At 43.6% G+C, this 18045-nt stretch overlaps 1 protein-coding gene across 2 annotated transcripts in view; it reads right to left on the reverse strand.

Annotated features, from left to right (window-relative positions):
• The window catches only part of NAP1L1 (nucleosome assembly protein 1 like 1), a 31795-nt gene extending 21546 nt beyond the window's left edge, over positions 1-10249 (reverse strand). The window contains exon 1 of one of the 2 annotated variants that reach the window (XM_030478258.1): positions 9970-10249. The gene's annotated coding sequence lies outside the window, so the exon portion shown is untranslated. The remainder of the gene's footprint in view (positions 1-9969) is intronic. The other variant, XM_030478259.2, reaches the window with a different exon arrangement.
• Positions 10250-18045: the final 7796 nt, after the last annotated feature.

The raw sequence follows: 18045 nt of genomic DNA on the forward strand, positions 1-18045 counted from the left end.
TACAAGAAAAAAGGTTATCTTTGCAGGGCTTTAAAGAGAGCACATAGGAAGTTTGTGCTACAAAAATGAATCAAAGGCACAGAAAAGCAAGCTACAATGCAACTTCTCCAGAGGCTCTTTCATACAGACAGCTTAAGCTTGACCACAAGCCTACCTGCCATCACAAGAAATGTGTTCTTTTTCAAAACAAAAAGTTAGGAGACTGTTAATCCAGCACAAGCTTAGCCACAGTTTTGACTGCATCCTGCAGAATTACTAAAAATTGCTATAACTCCCTTAAAAACTTGAATTTTACCAGAACCGTATGAAAATTTGCTATCATCATGATGTTCAAAGGACAGTTCACCTCTCTAATCTGTCATGGTTTTTAAGAAATGTAGTTTGATAGCATGCAGAAACTAATACTGCTATTGCCTCAAGTTACCCATTAGTAAGCTTCCAGTTTTCAGGGGTTATTGTTTCTTCACTAAGTAATTTTGCTTAAGTGAAGACAGAAACACAAACTGTAAATCTTTAGCCCTCCCCAATCTTTCTTTTTTTCTCCAGTCTGCCTTTATCCCCACAGAAACCAGTCAGAGTTTGCACAGCAGCACCATCCGCATTACAGCTAGAATACAACTGCTCTGGCAAGAGGCCTGTTCTTTTTGAAGATCAGCTCTAAGGGTCCCAAGTAAGCATGGCAGTATTAGATTACCCTGACATCCGCTCAGCCTCGGGAAGACAGGCCACAGCGGGGTGAATCAGGAGTCAGCTGAGGAGGCAAGACATTCCTGAGACACCCCTTCTCCAGCAAAACAACAGTTTTTGCACAAACCCTAAGGCTGGAAGACTGCCAACGGATCTCAGCTGTTCAGCATCACTGCAGATACCACAAAGGGTGCCCATTCCCTCCCTTTCAGGAAACACCCTTTCCTCTTCTCTAGAGGAATTACTCACACAATTAGCTTGCAATAGCAAGTAGAAGAAATTTCTCAAGCAGTTCAAGGAACACGAATGGGCTTTTTAAGGATATCTGACCTAAACTACAGGCAAACCTTTCTTACGCGCATCTTAAAAAAAAATCTGCCCTCTTGCCCAAACTAATTTCCTCAGTAGTCAATAATTCAGAGCACTGCAAATAAGTCAGCCTGTCCATAGACATACACGTATCAGTCTCTTTCTGGCTCTGGCACGCTTTGGGCAACTGAAAGCAATACCTTAACAGAAAACCCTCAAAACAAGTGAACCCTATATAGGATTAAGAAGCTGCAACATAGGATAACAAACTAAGTGGACTAAGTGAGATGTCAGTGAAAAAGAGAGGTCCAGCTACAGGACAGCCAGTTGTAGAAAAAAAAAAATCATCAGGATTAAGTCCTATAAACTATTTGCAATGCATGCAGAAACCAAAAGTGCCAGACAAATGACATCATACCAGCCAAGTTCAACTCTCACTACAGACTGGGAAACTCAAGAGCAATATATTCATTGAAAGCTACTTCAAACTGATGTTCTTGCCTAGCATTCCACGAGGGCAACTTGTAACATTTTTCTTTATATAATCAACCTCAAAAAAAGAAAACAGTCACGTAGAGATCCATCAAAAGACACTCTTTGACTGTAGATGTTCAAAATAATTGTTTAGTAGTTTGCTCAAAACCACTAAGAGAGGTTTGTAGCTCTCTTTAAAGAGCTCAGATGTGCTGCATAGAGCAGTCTCATGTCAGAGATGGCTGAACTGTTTAAAAAGTGCATAGTACCTGGCAGAGTTACACACTTCAAATTTCTTGGTAACAAGACCCAAAAACCCAGTATCAATCGTTTCACAACTGTTAGAAGCAGCTATGGTACCAACCAGCAGATAGGAAAACTGTTACATGAGAAAGGATCACACAGTTCAGTAGTAACTAGGAAAGCATTTAGTTCCTCTTCAAAAAGAAGCAACTGAATAATGTATCAGATTTTAAAATGCCATTTCAAAAGGGAATCAAGCAGAAGACCAAGTGTTCCCTTTTACTTGTGTGAACAAATTCATGAAACATCTATTATCATTAGCATGGAAATTAGTCATGAAACAAGAGGATATTGCACCTACCACTAACATAGGCAGACAAGCAATGCATTGCAAACAGATTTTATCATTCATACTATGGAAAAAAATGCCTTCTTAGGAAAGCTGAAGGTCAAGAAAAAAAAACCCCAAAAAACCCCAAAAAAAACAGTCTCTAAGTGAGCAGAGTAGTCTTACGCTATCACATCAAGGTACCACATCTATTTGGTGAAAGACATTATCAGCCACTGAACTCTCCTGAGACAATTTCCTTTTATTAGCACCTCGAAGCTCTATTAACAAAAGATTTCCGTTACTGTAGGAGGCAAAAATTGACTAAATTCATTCAAGTTTTCAAACCTAGAGCAGATAATTAAAATTGCCCAAACACAACCACAGAAAACGAGTATGACATAATAAATGCTATCAAGGTCTGATAAAGAGACTAAGGAACAAACGGTCAATGGAAGCAAGGAATGCAGGTTCCTCAACACAGTCACGAGAAGGTGCACTGGACCCTTGCAGTAAGTCAAACCCCTCTGTTTCGTTGCAGTTTACTGCGCAAGCACCAACTCATCCACTGTGTCCAGAAGACATGCAACAGCAAAAATGCTAACTGGCACGAGGATATATGGGAATTTTTAGCAGAAGCTAGAGCGAGGTCATCTAAACCAAACGGAGAAGGCTAAGAAATTCAGATGAGTAGTGGTGCTTCACAAAACACTCAGAATTTTTAGCTACATGCAAGTGCTAAATTGACCAAAATGGAAAGCGCTCACATCACCACAGGGGAGAAATGCCTCCTTTAAAAGGCAACACAGAGTTTAGCTGACTGGAACATTGTCTGGCAGTGAAAGTCAACGTAACTGGCAAACGTTGCTGGAAAAGGTTATCACAGTTCTTCGTTAACTATGCATACCCCCTTCCTTCCATCAACAGTGCCTGAACAGCTGGGAAGTTACAAAAAAAAAGTGCTAGCTATTTCTTTGTACAGGGCTAGACCTGTACAGGGCAGGGTCAAGAAACAGAGGCCACCACAGGCAAGTAGCTTTTATAACAACTCATGAATAGGGCTAAGCAGGTTTGAAGTTACCGTATGCTGTAACATCTTGTGATAACATGACAAAATTGAGAATCTGGCTGTAGAAGATAAAAATACTAAATCATGATAATGCTGACCCAAGTAATAAAACAATTAATTTAAACCGTCTGCTCTCTCCCCTTCAAGTGGTATTTTTTGCTTTTCCTAATTACTCCTGAGATAAAGGCCCCAGCTTCAACCATTTGCCGATACAACAGTGCTTGCAGACCTCCGCAAAATACATGTTATGGCATGAAAACATAGATTTTTCACATTTCAACTTTGAAGTGCTCTACAACTTACATGAGAACACCAGTTACATGATTGGAAAAACTCAAATTCTTCAAAACAAAAATATATGTTTTTTATATATATATAACCCAGTTACTAGCGACTGCAGGACTTGGTTTCATTCATGCAGAAACACTTCTTAGAGCTCTCCCCTTAACTAATTTTTAAATCAGGAAATGGAGATTCAATCAATGAATACTAAACTCCTCTATTTTTGTAACACTTTTATTGAATTGTAGGTAGTGCCTGTTCACTCTTGCAGCAAAGAAGTCTCCCTAAGTAAACCGACTACAGAATTACGATTTAAAATCCAGACTGCATTATATCTGCATGTTTGTCTCTGCCACTGATCTGAGCTCCCCGATCATGTTCTAAAAATAGGGTAATTAACACACAATGTGGCCTTTGTTCTGGATGCCAAGATTCTGTAGCAGAAAACCTACTGATTTCTATTTAGAACAACCTTTCATTTTTTGATAATACAGAGTTTAAATTCAAATCTGAAAAATTTAAACAAGATTTAATAAAAAAAAAAAAAAAAGAGCTAATCAGTATAGCTTGTTGCTGTTTCTATCACTGACAGTGGGAGCACAGCAGCCATCCTGAAGGGCCAAAATGAGAATCTTCATACAAAAAAGATATTTAAACCTTCGTAAGAGAATATTTCTCTTTGCAATTCATGTTGGTACAGGTACTCAGTTTCTTAAAAAGTGTTCAAGTAATACAAAAATAGCGTTCTAACAAAGTACTTCAGGTAGCAGAGTGCATTTTAACAGTTTAAAAGATCACCTTGCCACAATATTAAATGAAGGAGAGTATCAGTTAACTACTGAGATTGCCACATAATCAAACACAACCATATTGGCAGTTACACTATCTGCAAGACTCACACACTGCAGCATTAAAGTTTTTATCCAATTTGACTAAAAACATCTAGACATCCTTATCTGAAAAGAAATTAAAAAAAAAACCCACACTGAAAAACGTGTACAGGTTTCAACTGCGTGTTTTTGCTGGAACACCTGGTAAATGCAATATTGTAAATTCATTTGTGCCCCAAGAAGCCACTGAAATTCGTAAAATATATTTAGGAACTTCTTTGTTAGCTCCAGCTCAATATTTTTTCCATGGAAACAAAGCTATTACTAAACTGCAAACCTTAAAACATCCAGTTTTCAACTAACAATCTAACATTCACTACATAAAGAACACTAAAACCACCTAACTTTGACACCTTGCAGAGCCTGTTGGGGCGAGATGTCACAACTGGTAGGAAGACCCAACAGAAGTATATGCATATATGCATAGTTATGGTTTTCAGTAACTCACTTTTAGATGAATACAGGTGCAGAGTTTAAAAAGCATTTGTAAACATATACTACACCTGTAGAGAAGAACTTAAGCCAAGGAAATTGAGCCTTATTTACAAAGTGACCTTCATAAACATTCTTTTCTGTGAGTTTCACTCAATCATGCTTTTGGCATCAGTAGAAGTACCTGATACCTCTATAACAGTGAAGGTGATGAGAGATTCAAGAGGCCATGTCATGAAGATCTCATCAGTTCAAAACCAGCAAGCTCGTTTCTGATGATGCCCCTTGCACACACAAGGAACAGAATAAAGCACTTAATACCAGCTCATACTTAATCATCCAAAGTCAAGACGAGTAACATCCAAAACTGGAGTATCGTGAAATTAAGAACTGCTTAAAAGGGTGACCCAAGCGAGGCAAAATAGCACTAAAATCTAAAGTAACATATATTAAAAGAAGCAACTCAAACTAAATCAGAATTCAAAAGGTCAAAAAAATGCTGCGTAAAGACACAGATACAACTGCATGCAGCCCATTGAAGACTGCTACTCAACAAGCAGAAGTAGTCAAGACCTGAAATGAATGTGGTTACTAAAACACACAATGAAAAACACGATTATTATACACTTCAGTAACATATCGTTAATAAAACCACTGTATTCACTGCTGAACATCACAGAAGAAACAGATCAGCTCAAGGCCTAGCAACATGAATACCTGAGGAACAGAAGCAGTTTTAAAACTGAGATTACTAGTATTTGAGAGATGAACAATGAGAAGTAACAAAAAAATACCCAAGTTAAAAGGAAGTTCGAGAGGAACTGATTAAAAATTGGTCTGAATGTAAAGAATTGTTTTATTTCATGTCCCCTCCTGTGCTACCCCTCCCCCCTAGCCTAACCTTCCAATGCTTAAGACAAGGTTTTTAACTAGAGCCAGGACTAGGCTCTAGTGAAAAGACCAGGAAACTTTCCATCATGGGCAAGTCATCCCACAAGAAGTGTGAAAACTGCCCCTCCTTCCTTTGAAACATCTCATTTTAAACAACATATCCAGATAAAGTAGTGGACTGAACTACTTTTACCGCAGATGGTCAGAAAAGCCAACAATATTTATGATTTTAACCTGGGGGTGTTTCATCCATTCTAGATTTCAGGTACCTGCTTAGTCAAATCTCTTAACCAGAATTTCCAACATTTGAAAATGAGAATAATTCTACTATCTCTCAGGTTTGGGGTGAGGGTTTCTTTGTTGTTTGGTTGCAATTTGGGTGGGGGTGGTGGTATGTTTTTAAAGAATAAATGTCAAATCAGCAACTGAACACTTCACAGCTGCAGGTACATCCAGAAACTGAAGCCTTCAGATCTAAGAAGTTGCTTTCACCTTTTGATCATAAAAAGCTACTAAGGATCAACTGGTAGTATTTTGTTCTAAAGTCTACCAAGACCAGCTGAAACCGCTGATGTGCAACGGCCTACTCATTAGCACAAGTTAAGCTTTAAACTGAGACACTGACAAATTATGTCTGTGCAAATGTACATTTAAGCATACATTCAGCCCCCAAAAGCATCTGTATTTTCCAACACTAAAATCTTAACAGCTCTGCACCTACGAAAGATCTCCAGTCTAATGTTTGACAGTAGTTAAGATGCAGATTGTGTTTTGGTCATACATAAATTCATTTAAAATATTAATCTTTAGGGAGAGCATAAATTATTTCAAACCTTAAATTATGTTTATTTTAAAACTAACTATATAACAAAAGTAAATTAGCAAAGCTTTTTTCTTCTTTTTTTTCTTTTTAAATGCAAGAGAAGTTTTAGTCTGTAATATATGCAGTCTTCCTGAAAACTTAAGGTCAAAGTTACCATTATATACGTGAGATTCATCATGAAGATTTTTTCTCTGCATCAACATTGTTGAGTGTAGGAAGTCCTCAGAAGCCTCACGCATCGCTTCTAAATAGCTTAATTTTTTCAGAAGGTCATCAATTGAATCCCCAAGCAACTTCTGTGATGCCTTCCAGGCACGCCTGGTTTTCTAGACAAATTATGACATTATAACACCAGATCTACTCTCCAGATCAACTATGTTAGGTGATGAGGAACTGCACTAAGCTCTGAGCTGAGTGAGAATCAGCTAGATTGAATTAACTTTAATTATAATCACTTTTGAGCTCAAAGTAATTTACAAATTAAAACTGACCTATAAGCACTAAACCCATCATCACAACCATTCCTTGGATTAAACACCACTTGTACCATTCAGTTCTGCTCTATTATTTACTAGTGGCTTTTCTAATGAGAAGTTAGATGGAATGCAGTCGCCCAGAGCAGAAGCTAACTCAGAAAACCCCTCAACTCTAGTAAAATACAACCGGTATTAAAGTCTTGTTTCTGTCTGCAAAGTACTATCTTCTGTACCACACAAATACCAAAGCACTATCAACTCATGGAAAAACCCAGAGCTGAAGTCCCACTGAATGTATATACAAATGCAGAAAACCAAACAGGCATTGAAAGAACACCTGCATCTCCATTCTCTGCTATCTGTCCAATTCCTAAAGTTGCCCGAAGAAATAAGAATCAGATGTTCAGTTTGAGATACAGCATGTTTACAACTGTGTCACAAGAACCTGAAGACAAATTGGGTTACAACGATATTAACAAAAAGGTATGGATACCACACGCATGATCATTACACCCCTTGGTCTACTAAAACAAACTGGCTTTCACCAAAGGATTCAATTAAAAATTCATAACAGATGATGTCTGTCTTGCTTCCCCTGAGATTTTTCACTACTGAAACTCAAATCCTGAAGCTATCTTATTCCCTGGAGAAGTACAACTTCTGCCCCAGTGACACAAGTTCTCCATGTTACAATTACTCCAACTTCTAGAAGCTATTGAATAAACAGATTTATATCAATGCAACTAACAATATAGTAAGCCTTGAAGATCTGGAGTTCTGTATTAAAGTACATTGTCTCAGCCTGGAAGACCCAAGTCTCACTCAGGGTTGTGAAAACTGTTAAAACTTCAAGACTGTTAACAACTTCATAAGATACATGCCCACAATAACTTGCTTTCGGTTTCACTTGTGCACACATGTTCGTTGTCAATTATGCAAGCAGCAAAGTAAAAAAAACCCAGACCAATCATTTCCAGGGTGCTCAGTAAGCAGACCACCATAACAAGTCCCCTGCCTGCTCCCGGGAAGTTTCTGAGTGAGGTCAGGGCTAGGTGAAACACAAGACCAGCTGTACACACAGTGCTGCAGCAGATCCAGTGCTCTGGGCACTTCCTGTGACTCCAGGCTGGCTGCACAGATGCAGGGCAGTACTTCCGTGCACTCCCAGCAGTCCCAACACTCACTTCCTAGTCCTGTGAATGTCAGGGAGGAACCAGGGGCTCTGAAAAACACCAGACCTACCACCTGTGCGCAAGACTCTCATTCTACAACCCTCTGCCCTCAGAAACCAGAACACATGATATGCAAGGCCTGCCAAAAAATACAGGAAAAAAAAAAAGGAGGGGAGTTTGCTAATACATATATGTACCTTGCAGGAGGAAGCGGGCCACACAAATTTAAGTTCGGGTATTGATGACCTATTCTAAGCGCTTGTATCAATGTTTCAGGTAGCTGAAGCTTGAGCGGCCTAAACTTCTGCCTGGTACAGAAGCATCCAAGCCACTCATATTTCAATGTATGCAGAGTTCAAACTCTGTTTTGCCCTAAGAATTAAGATAATTTCTGGATTTACAAGAGACTGGAAGCCATTCACCTTACTCCAGTCCAAGCACAGTGCTTTTATTCTTTAAGGAGTGTACCACTGGAAAACAGGCATAGCAGGATGACTACTAACATTTTTGTCAGGAACTACCTACAGCTGTACACAGTCTTAAGCCTTAGCTCTCCACTCAAGTTTTATTTCATGATTGAAAATAATCAGGCACTATTCTCCTGCCTTATCAGTGCCATGTCCACCACCAGACATTAAAGAAGTAGAAGGGGTGAGGAAAGCATTTGTCATACCTTGAACACCCAGTGCCTGCTTCTCTTACCTTCCTCAAAGGAGTTAAAGCATGAAATCTAAGTGTATCTCTATGGGGCTTCAAACAAGAGGACGCACACAAAACTGAAGTGTGCTTGGAGTTAAACTCTAGAAGATGCTGACATATTAGTACTGTAGCACAGTCACTTGTAGAAAGGTTTATGTTCCCTTCTGCAAGCAAATGTGGAAGGTTTTGTATTAAATATTGAAAGCGTTATATACTGGCAGTGTAGGTCCCCTAAACATCCAATACGGAGTAGACAGAATATGTTTTATATGTAGACAGATCCATACAAATGCTAAATGCAAGCCAATACTTCCAGTTGTAGTTACTAGATCTGCCAGGTACTTTCTTAGCCTTCCTTGGTGACAAACATCATGCACCTCTTGCATTCACTGCTGTGGACAAGGAGCACATCTACAACCAGGCGGAAAGCTAACGCCTCTTTTCGGGTGACACCAGCTAGCAAGCACTCAAAGAAGCGGCGCGTCGAACTCCAGAAAAACGCTGGTTCCTGAGGCAGGAAGCACGAGTTGCCCATACCCTCCCTGAATCTCTGGGTCCCCCTGCCAGCAGCAGCGCAGCACAGCACGCCCCGGCCGCGGCTGCCCGCACGGGAGCGCGAACAAGGCGCGGGAGCCAGCACAAGGCCACAGCGCGCTGCCATCGTCCCCCCACCCCTCCGCCATGTGCGCATCCACCGCCACCCAGCAGCCCCTCCCGCGTCCCTGCCCGCCGCTGGACGGACACAGACACACGCACCCGCTCCTTCCCGTGCCCCTTCCCGGCCTCGCTGCCCACCCCCTCCGCGGCAACGCCGGCGCCGCTCCAGCCCCACGTGTTGCCGCGCTGACCCTTCCCCCCCCGCCTTCAGCGCCGGCCGGAGCCGCGCGGCCCGCTCCGGCCCCTGCGCGGGGCGCGGCGGAGAGACTCGCGGGAGTGGGGGAGAGCGCGGCGCGCAGCGCTCCCCGCCGAGGGGCCGGACGAGCCGCCGCGCTGCCACCTCGCGGGCCGCCGGGGACAGGCTCGGGACGGCGCGGGCACCACCGCCCTCGGGGCCCCGCTAGGCCAGGCCGGCACCCGCGGCCTCCCCGCGCGGGAGCGGGGTCCGGGCGCCCCCCCGCTCGCCACCCTCGCCCCCCGCACACACCCCCGGTGCCCGGTACGGCGCTGGCCCCGCGGCGGGGCCCCGCCCGGTACCTGCGCGGGCCGGGGCTGGCGGTGACTCAGGAGCGAGGAGGAGGCGCCGCGCGGCTGGCGGTAAAAAGACCCGAGCTCCCGCCGCTCGCGCTCATATAGAATTAACGTCACCACGCAAACCCCCCCCTTCCCCCTCCCCCGCGCGCCGCGGGTCTCCTGGCAACGCGCGCGCGCGCGCGCTCCCCCTCGCGCCACGCCTCGGGCGCGCGCCGGCCGTTGGCCGAGGGCGCTTGGGCCGTGGCCCGGCGGGCGCCGTCCCCGCGTGCCCGCTGCCGCCGCGCCGGGCGGGACGTGTGTCCTGGCACGTACCCGCCGCGCGCCCCGGGGCAGCGCGCGGGCCCGCCGGTGCCCCTGGCCTGCGCGGCACCCTGCCCGCCCGGCCCGCGCCGAGCGGAGGCACCCGGAGGTGCTGCCCCGCTTGGTGGGCCGCGGCGTGGCGCTGAAAGTGCCTCCTGCCCTGCGGGGTGACCTGCTGCCGAGCCGGGGTGTAGTGCTGCCCCGGCCGCTTTAGCGCTGCTTTAAACCTCAACTGCGAGCGCTTCTGAAGGGAGCACAAATAGAAGTTACTCAAACGGGTAAACCCTATTCGCACAGGTTACCACAAAACCACAGTCAGCACTACTTACCTTTAACGACCAGGCTGAAAACCGTGGTGGTTCGAGCGCTGTTTCATGAGTTTCGATGGTTCCTGCCTCGGCCAGGATGGACAGCCTGAGGCAGCAACAGCTTCAACCCTCCCATTTTAACCTGCCGCACTTGCCTGCCGCTCGCGTAGGCAGCCTGGTTTCCTACAAACACCTCTGATGCCTGACTGCAAGCTCCAAGCGAAGCCTTTCCTAAGAGTGATTCCTTTCTAGGGTTTCCCTCCCATGCACATGGTCTTGAGTAACAGCATGGAGCACACTTGGAGAAGACATCTGTGATCCACAGTATACTTAGAGAAATGTAAATGTCTTTGAGACTCTTAGCTCCCCTTGGCTGGAACGAGCCAGTGATTTCAAATGTAATTAGAGACAGTTGGGATGGACAAGACATATGGTGTGATGGCATAAGAGCTGTTTGCTGGGGATATATCACCCCGTATTTAATGTGTATTCTTTATATTTTGCTAAATTCTTGCATCTACTTGTCTAAAACAATCTGCAGTCCAAATGTGGCTATTTAAATGATGGAAATGATAACAGAAAGCAAAAGAGGAAATAAAACTGGTGGATCTGCTTAGTATCTGCAATACAATCTACATTAAGAACAAGCAAAAGATAAAGGACCTTATTCTTGACTGTACAGCGCCACACACATTTTGTTCCAGTATATGACAGATGCTTTTTGTGGTAGAGAAATCCCATCTGCGAGACAGAAGTTTATGGAGAGAATCTAAGGATGCACTGTTCCCCAGCACAATGAATTCTGGGAGGTGTGCTTTTTTATAACATGTAATTTCAAATAGCTAGAAATGGCAAAAGTGTAAGGAGAAAAATCCTTTCCAAAAGAAAGATCCTGGCAAAAGGTTGCACAGCATAGTCCAAGTCATAAGAATTAGGGAGAAACAGGATGGAAATATTACATGACTCTAAAGTGAAAGTACCTGTAGCCCCCTTGCAGCCCTCAGATTCTAAAATTGTACTAAGTGCTGATTATTTATTTATCAGAGGTGTCCGGTGCTTGGAAATACGAAGAGAGCAGAGGTGTATAGAGGCATTTGATAAAAGCATGCAATGGATTGGTATTTATTGCAACCCCAATTATGTGCTATTGCAGATGTTCCCTTTATTCAATCAGCTAAAGTGGCAACCCTCTGTAAACAAGTGACTCACAAGGCAGCAGCTAGCCTTGCTCGTCTTGGAGAGACCTGCTGCCTCGTGACGTGCAGAACCTCGAGGTGAGGCCTGGTGACCCCTGCGGAGGAACCATGTGCAGCAGCAAGGAGATGTGCAGAAGCTAACAGAGCGGAGTAGAGGGGAAGATCATCAACAGCAGAGGACATGGTGTGGGGACAGGTCTAAGCAGGCCTAAACTGCAAGCGTATCCCTAGACTGGGGTAAATGCCTTTTTATCCAAAATTCACGGATAATCTGTAGGGGTTTCGCATTAGTCAGGTACGTCATCCCCTTCTCATGAGACAAAATAAAACCAAAGTCCTTATACCACAGCTCTTTAGCAGTTTTTGAACAACATTTTTTCAATAAGAAGCCGTTTCTGTGAACAATTAAGTAGGAAGGGACAAGGGAGAGGACATACGGACACCACTCCTGCTTTCGCATAGTACCTGCCATCACAGGTGTATGGGAAGAGGAAAAGACAAGCCTATTTCTTACAATACCTGTATCGTATACACATGCAAGCTTTCTAGTTTGGGTTGGTTTTGACATCTGTGCAGTCGTGACAATGAGAATAAAGAAACTTTAAAGTCAGACTTGAGTTGAAATTAAACATATACTTGAGTTTTAATGGCCTATATATTTTTCTTTGCTTTGAATTTTCATCTTTCTGTGTGTCTCCCATGCTTTAGATCATGTTCTGCAACTTTTAGTTTCAACCTGGCTGGGTAGTTGGAGTACTACATTGGAATTGCACTGATAGTCAAAATAACACCTTTTTTTGAACAATGGGAATCAAATCACCCGAGAACACATTAGATACTGGCATCAGATTATTCTCCGGATTATTTTCCTCATTCCTCTTCTAGTTTTCTCACATATTTTCCTCATTATTACATCTTGAAGCTTTTTTAAAGCCTTAAAACATGCATGTAAGGAGTGTGGAGGTATGATCACTGGATGGGCAGAGACACAGAGTTTTCTCCAAGCTGGAAGAGCTTTGATAAGAGACACTAGAACTGCTCTATGGCATAGAAGGGGGAAGTCTCCTGGGAACAGTGACTTGAGGTCAAATTGCTGCTCAAGATCAGCAGAAGACAAGTTCGAACTGGGTCACTCCCATGCTAGTTGAAGTGTCTTTTTCATGGAGCTGTGAAGTACAAAGGAATCTGACCTGCCCCTGAGTGCAGGCCTTAGCAGCCACGCTCACCTTTGACTCCTTTGAGTCCCACAGCTTGCAGCACCGGCTGGCACGCTGGCTGTAGAGGGAGGCTCAGGCAGGGGCTGTCTCCAGGCAGAGGCCGTGAGGACACTCGGGGATGGAGCACAGGCCTTGCTTTGTACGTGCAGGGGCCTGGCGCAGGGCAAGCACTGAAGCCGTTGCAGAAGGTGAAGCCAGTATTTCTGTAACAGCCTGTTGCAACAAACGAGTTTGGCACTCACATCCAGGCTGAATCTTCCTGAGCCCAGCATGCACCCTGTGTGCTTGGGCTGCATTCAGGCTGCAGCTAAGCTAAAGCGACAGTGTTTATCTTAGAAAATGTGTTGATCATGGAGCTTGGTGTGCATATTTCGGATCAAGAACTCCTCTGTGGCGGGTGATTCACTGAAGATTTAAGCTGCTTTCAGTCCCTTTTGTACTAACAGAAAAATGCAAAAGGTCTTTATATGGACCTGGATCTGACTACGTGAACACCTAGACACCTCTTCAGAGTACTAGGCACGCTTGGCACCTACCAAAGGCTCAGTTTTACAGGACTCGGGATCTGCTCAGCGCTGCAGACCTGCAATGTATGAGAAACTATGACCACACATTTTTTTCTGCACTTAGCTGTTTCAGATCAGCTCGCCCCTGACTGTTTTCCAAAGTACTGACTGCCCAAGGTTACCCTCTCCTGAAATCTCTTGGCAGTGCTCTTCATGTGAGCACTGGGTTACAACGAGGGATGATATGAGCGCTCCTTGTCTGCTTCTCTCTGTGGTAGCTGGCTGAGTTACAATCACCATGGAGGTTATCATCAGTCACCGAAAATGAGAACACCCTCACTGAACTATTTACAGAGTAAAAAACCCCAAGGTTCCCCAAGTGCCACAAAGAGATTCCTTTTCCTTGGTACAGTTTCAAACTGCACTGAAATCCTGTGCAGAAGTACTAGGTTTACCAGTACACAATGAAAACAGTGAATCCAGAGTATTCCTTTTAAAAGACTGAATTGCTTTCCTGTGGCAAAAAGCAATTCTTTCAACTCTTACTGAACGATTATTCCAAATTACATGGCTAGCCAATGAACGATACAGTGCAGAGCTGTTGTTAGTTCTTCCACGTATTGTTTACTTTTTGAGGAACTACTTGTTTTCTAAAGGAAAGTACATAATCCCAGAAAACAAGTCATAGTTTATAAACAGTGCCACAGACAGCACAGAAAGTTCTGCTGAACTATCACATGGCAAATCATGCAAATCCCTGCATGGAGCTGAATGAACACCTCTCACAGATTTCTGGTTTGCACTTGCTTTTGCTTTTGTGCAATGAGAGCCAATTTTCCCTCAGGGAACACATTTGCAGTCAGGGTAGCAGCAAACTAAAGGAGTACAGTGTGGGTAACCTTTGAGATACTGTAACAAAAGACAAAGAAAAATGACATGCCTTGGAAAAAGTGAAGTGCTGAAATGTGATTATACACTTTTTGACATAATAAACCTTCAACATCTTTCATTTCTCAATATTTTTAACTCTCCAGGGACTAAACCGTGACTCTTCTCTTACGTTATAGGGACTGCTGATAGGTACAGAAGGTATAAACCAAGAATAACAGGCAAAAAGCCCAGAACAATCCAACTTAGGGGAAAGATGTAGAAAATAGGGTTACAGTGTGGAGTGATAAACGGGTGGGGGGAAGTAAGTGATACAAGTATATTGAAATTGATGAAGAAATGAATGTGCAAGTACTTTAGAGGTAGTACAGCAGTTAAAATCTCAAGTACGGTGCATTTGGTGTTTTTTAGGGTCATTGCTGGGGGCTAGAACTCACTGCAGGTTGTTTTTTTAAATATTGCACTTACTGTGAAATAATTCTATCTAAAAAGCATCTGTGCTAACAAGTATCCCTGTAGAATAGAGTTTTTAAAGAAGCTGGATGTGGAAACGGATAAATTATTAAATTATTACATTAGAACAAATCTTTTTATGATGCATATAAATTAGTTAAGCCATAAGAAAAAAATTGACATTAAATAGAAGGAGCTACATCTCTTGTAGTGCCTGTGATTGGTCCTAATGTATCTAACTCTTAACATGACAGTAAAACTATATGCAGAGTATATCTGTTACTGTTAAAAACGCCCACAGAAGCACCCCTGGTAGAGACAGGAGATACATTCAGCCCCAGAACTGGGCAGGAAATGGTTCTGAGCCATATCAAAAAATAGCATCCCAAATACAGGGAGGAAAAGATAATAACCCATTCTCATGGACTATAATCCCTCCCTACTTGTTCCTTGCAAAAATCACAGATGGAGCAAATCCAGAAGTTCTATTTAGATCATCTTCAATAATTTTGTTTTATTTTTACAATTTCGGTGTCTTTACTAGTATTATTTCCAATTAAAAATCACAATAAACCTCGAATCTTGCATTCTATTATTAAAAAATGTCAAGTGAAACCCTGGTGATTTTAGAACTTTTTGTCCCATACACTTCTCGAGTTGAAACATTTGCTAAGACTAACCCTTTTGGATGAGCAATTTAATTTTCAGTGAATTGACAACTACCAATTTAATCTCTGACCTTGCCCTTTAAAAAATAATTCTCAGCAGCTCTAATCAAAGAACAGCCTGGCACAGGAGAGCTTGTTCCTTCCTCCCTTGCAGCCTCATTTCTCAGTGAACCTTCACATAAGCACAGACACAGACACGAACCAATTGCTTTTCTCAATACATTTTTCTAAAACTTTGTTCTTTTCAGCAACATGGACGGAAAATGCTTTTGCCTGAAGACAGGTACCTTGGCATCACATAGCAGTGCAGAATACGGGTGGAAAGAATTGCAGCTACCTGACTTTAGTCAGCAAAAAATGTTAGGTTTTATGTAACTTTGTGTCTCAAAATTATAGTTGGAAACAGAGCACGTCAAGCAGATGGCATTCAAAGGCTGATCAGCTGCACAGTAGAAGCTGTCTGAAGAATGTCAACATAGGGATATGAACCAGCTCTATTAGGTAAATTTGTAAGAAAAGGTGCATATGTAAAATTTTTTTGTAATGATTGTTTTCTCTCTTTAATCCTATACTGCTTCCTCTGTAGCTTTGGCCTGGGGCTAAATTGAGAGGATTAAAAAGGAAAGGGAAGGCTATTCAGCTGAAGATCTGTTGAGTTTGGCTCAATGGCTGTGGTATCTTACGTCACCATTGCACATTCCCAGACACAGTTTCTCAGGACAATCTGTCAGGGACTGACACCTCTTCTGTAACAGAAGGCACCTGGACGAGTTTGTCCTGATGGGATTCTAAGATGCTCCAATCCTGTTTACTGGAATAACCAAAGCAAACTTTTGGTCAGAAGATCATGCTGGATATTAATATTGCTGCAAGGCCCCTATCTACCAACCTGAACTGCTGTCTAGGGAGGTTTGCTTGGATCTGGGACACTGTGGAGACATTGATGTGGCTTGTCCCGTCCTCAGACTGTTAACGGCTGCTGCTCTTCCAGGTGGATGCCAGTGCTGCTCAGGGGAGACCTGGAGCCTATTGAACAGGGCTGCAAGATTCTGGGTGAGGGCACGGGGCCAAAGTGGTTTTGTCCTTGATCCTGCTAGTAAAGGGTGAATAAATCCTATAGATCAACAACTGTTTGTGCAGCTGGTGTCAATGACAGTGATTTGGTTTTTATGACCATGGGTCTTTTGTGAGGGTCAAAGACTGTTGGGGAAGAGACGGGATCCCACCTGACTAGGCAGGGCAAAAACATCTTTGCCAACAGGCTGGCCAGCCTGGTAAAGAGCATTTGAAACTGGGAATGATGGGGAGTGAAATGACAACCCACAGCCTAGTGAGGAAGTGGTGGGCTGGGTCGGCAAGCAACACATACAGGGTGGACAAGAGGGCTGTTGAAACCGGCAGTACAGGACTGAAGGGTACCTCAAGCATATGCACTCAAATAAAGGGAGATTGTGCCTAACCCTCCCAGTAGCCTTCTATGATGAAATGGCTGCCTCGGAGAATGAAGGGACAGCAGCGGATGCTTATTCTTACTTACGTTAAAAGCACACTTTCAACAGCCTCCCATAACATCCTCATAGAGAAACAGATGACTAAATAAATCGGCAGTGAGGTGGACTGAAAACTGGCTGTGTAGCTGGGCCCAGAGTATTACAATGGGCAGCACAAAGTCCAGCTGGAGACCAGTCACTGGTGGTGTATCTTGAGGTCAGTGCTGGGGCCAATACTGTTTTAACATCTTCATTAATGGCCTGGATGGTAGGACAGCACGCACTCACAGCAAGTTTGCAAAACTTAATACAAAACTGGGGGGAATGGCTGATACACCAGATGGTTGCACTACCTTGAGAGGCCACAGGATAAATGGGCTCACAGGAACCTCATGAAATTCGGCAAAGGGAGATTTAAAGTCCTGCCTCTGAGGAAGAACAACTCCTGGCAACAGGACAAACTGGAGAACGATAGGCTGGAAAGCAGTTTTGCAGAACCTGGACTGAGGGTCCCAGTGAACACCAAGCAGAACATGAGCCCGCAATGTGCCCTTGACACAAAGGCCAACAGCCTTCTGGGTCACATCAGGTCAAGGGAGGTGATCCTTCTCCTCTGCTCCACCTTGATGAGATATATCTGGAATTCTGGGCTCCCCAGTAAGAGATATGGACATACCTATCGGGTCTGGAAAAGAGCTGTGAAGATGATTAGGGACTGGGGCATCTTTCCTGTGAAGAGAGGCTGAGAGAGCTGGGACTGTTCAGTCTCAAGAAGAGAAGAGTCAGGGTGATTTTATAATTGTTTATGAACACTTGCCTGGGGGCAGTAAAGAAGACAGAGCCAGAGTCTTCTCAGCAGTGCCTCGTGAAAAGACAAAGGGCAATGGGCACAAATTGGAAAATGGGAAATTCCATTTAAACATATGAAGAAACTTCTTCACTCTGAGAGTGATCAAACACTGGCACAGGTTGCCAATTTGAATCCTTGGAGATATTCAAACCCCAGTTGGATATGGCCCTCAGCAACCTGCTTTAGCTGTTCCTGCTTTGAGC

This window comes from Strigops habroptila, chromosome 3 (genome assembly GCF_004027225.2).
Source record: "Strigops habroptila isolate Jane chromosome 3, bStrHab1.2.pri, whole genome shotgun sequence".
In the NCBI taxonomy this organism is placed as follows: domain Eukaryota; kingdom Metazoa; phylum Chordata; class Aves; order Psittaciformes; family Psittacidae; genus Strigops; species Strigops habroptila.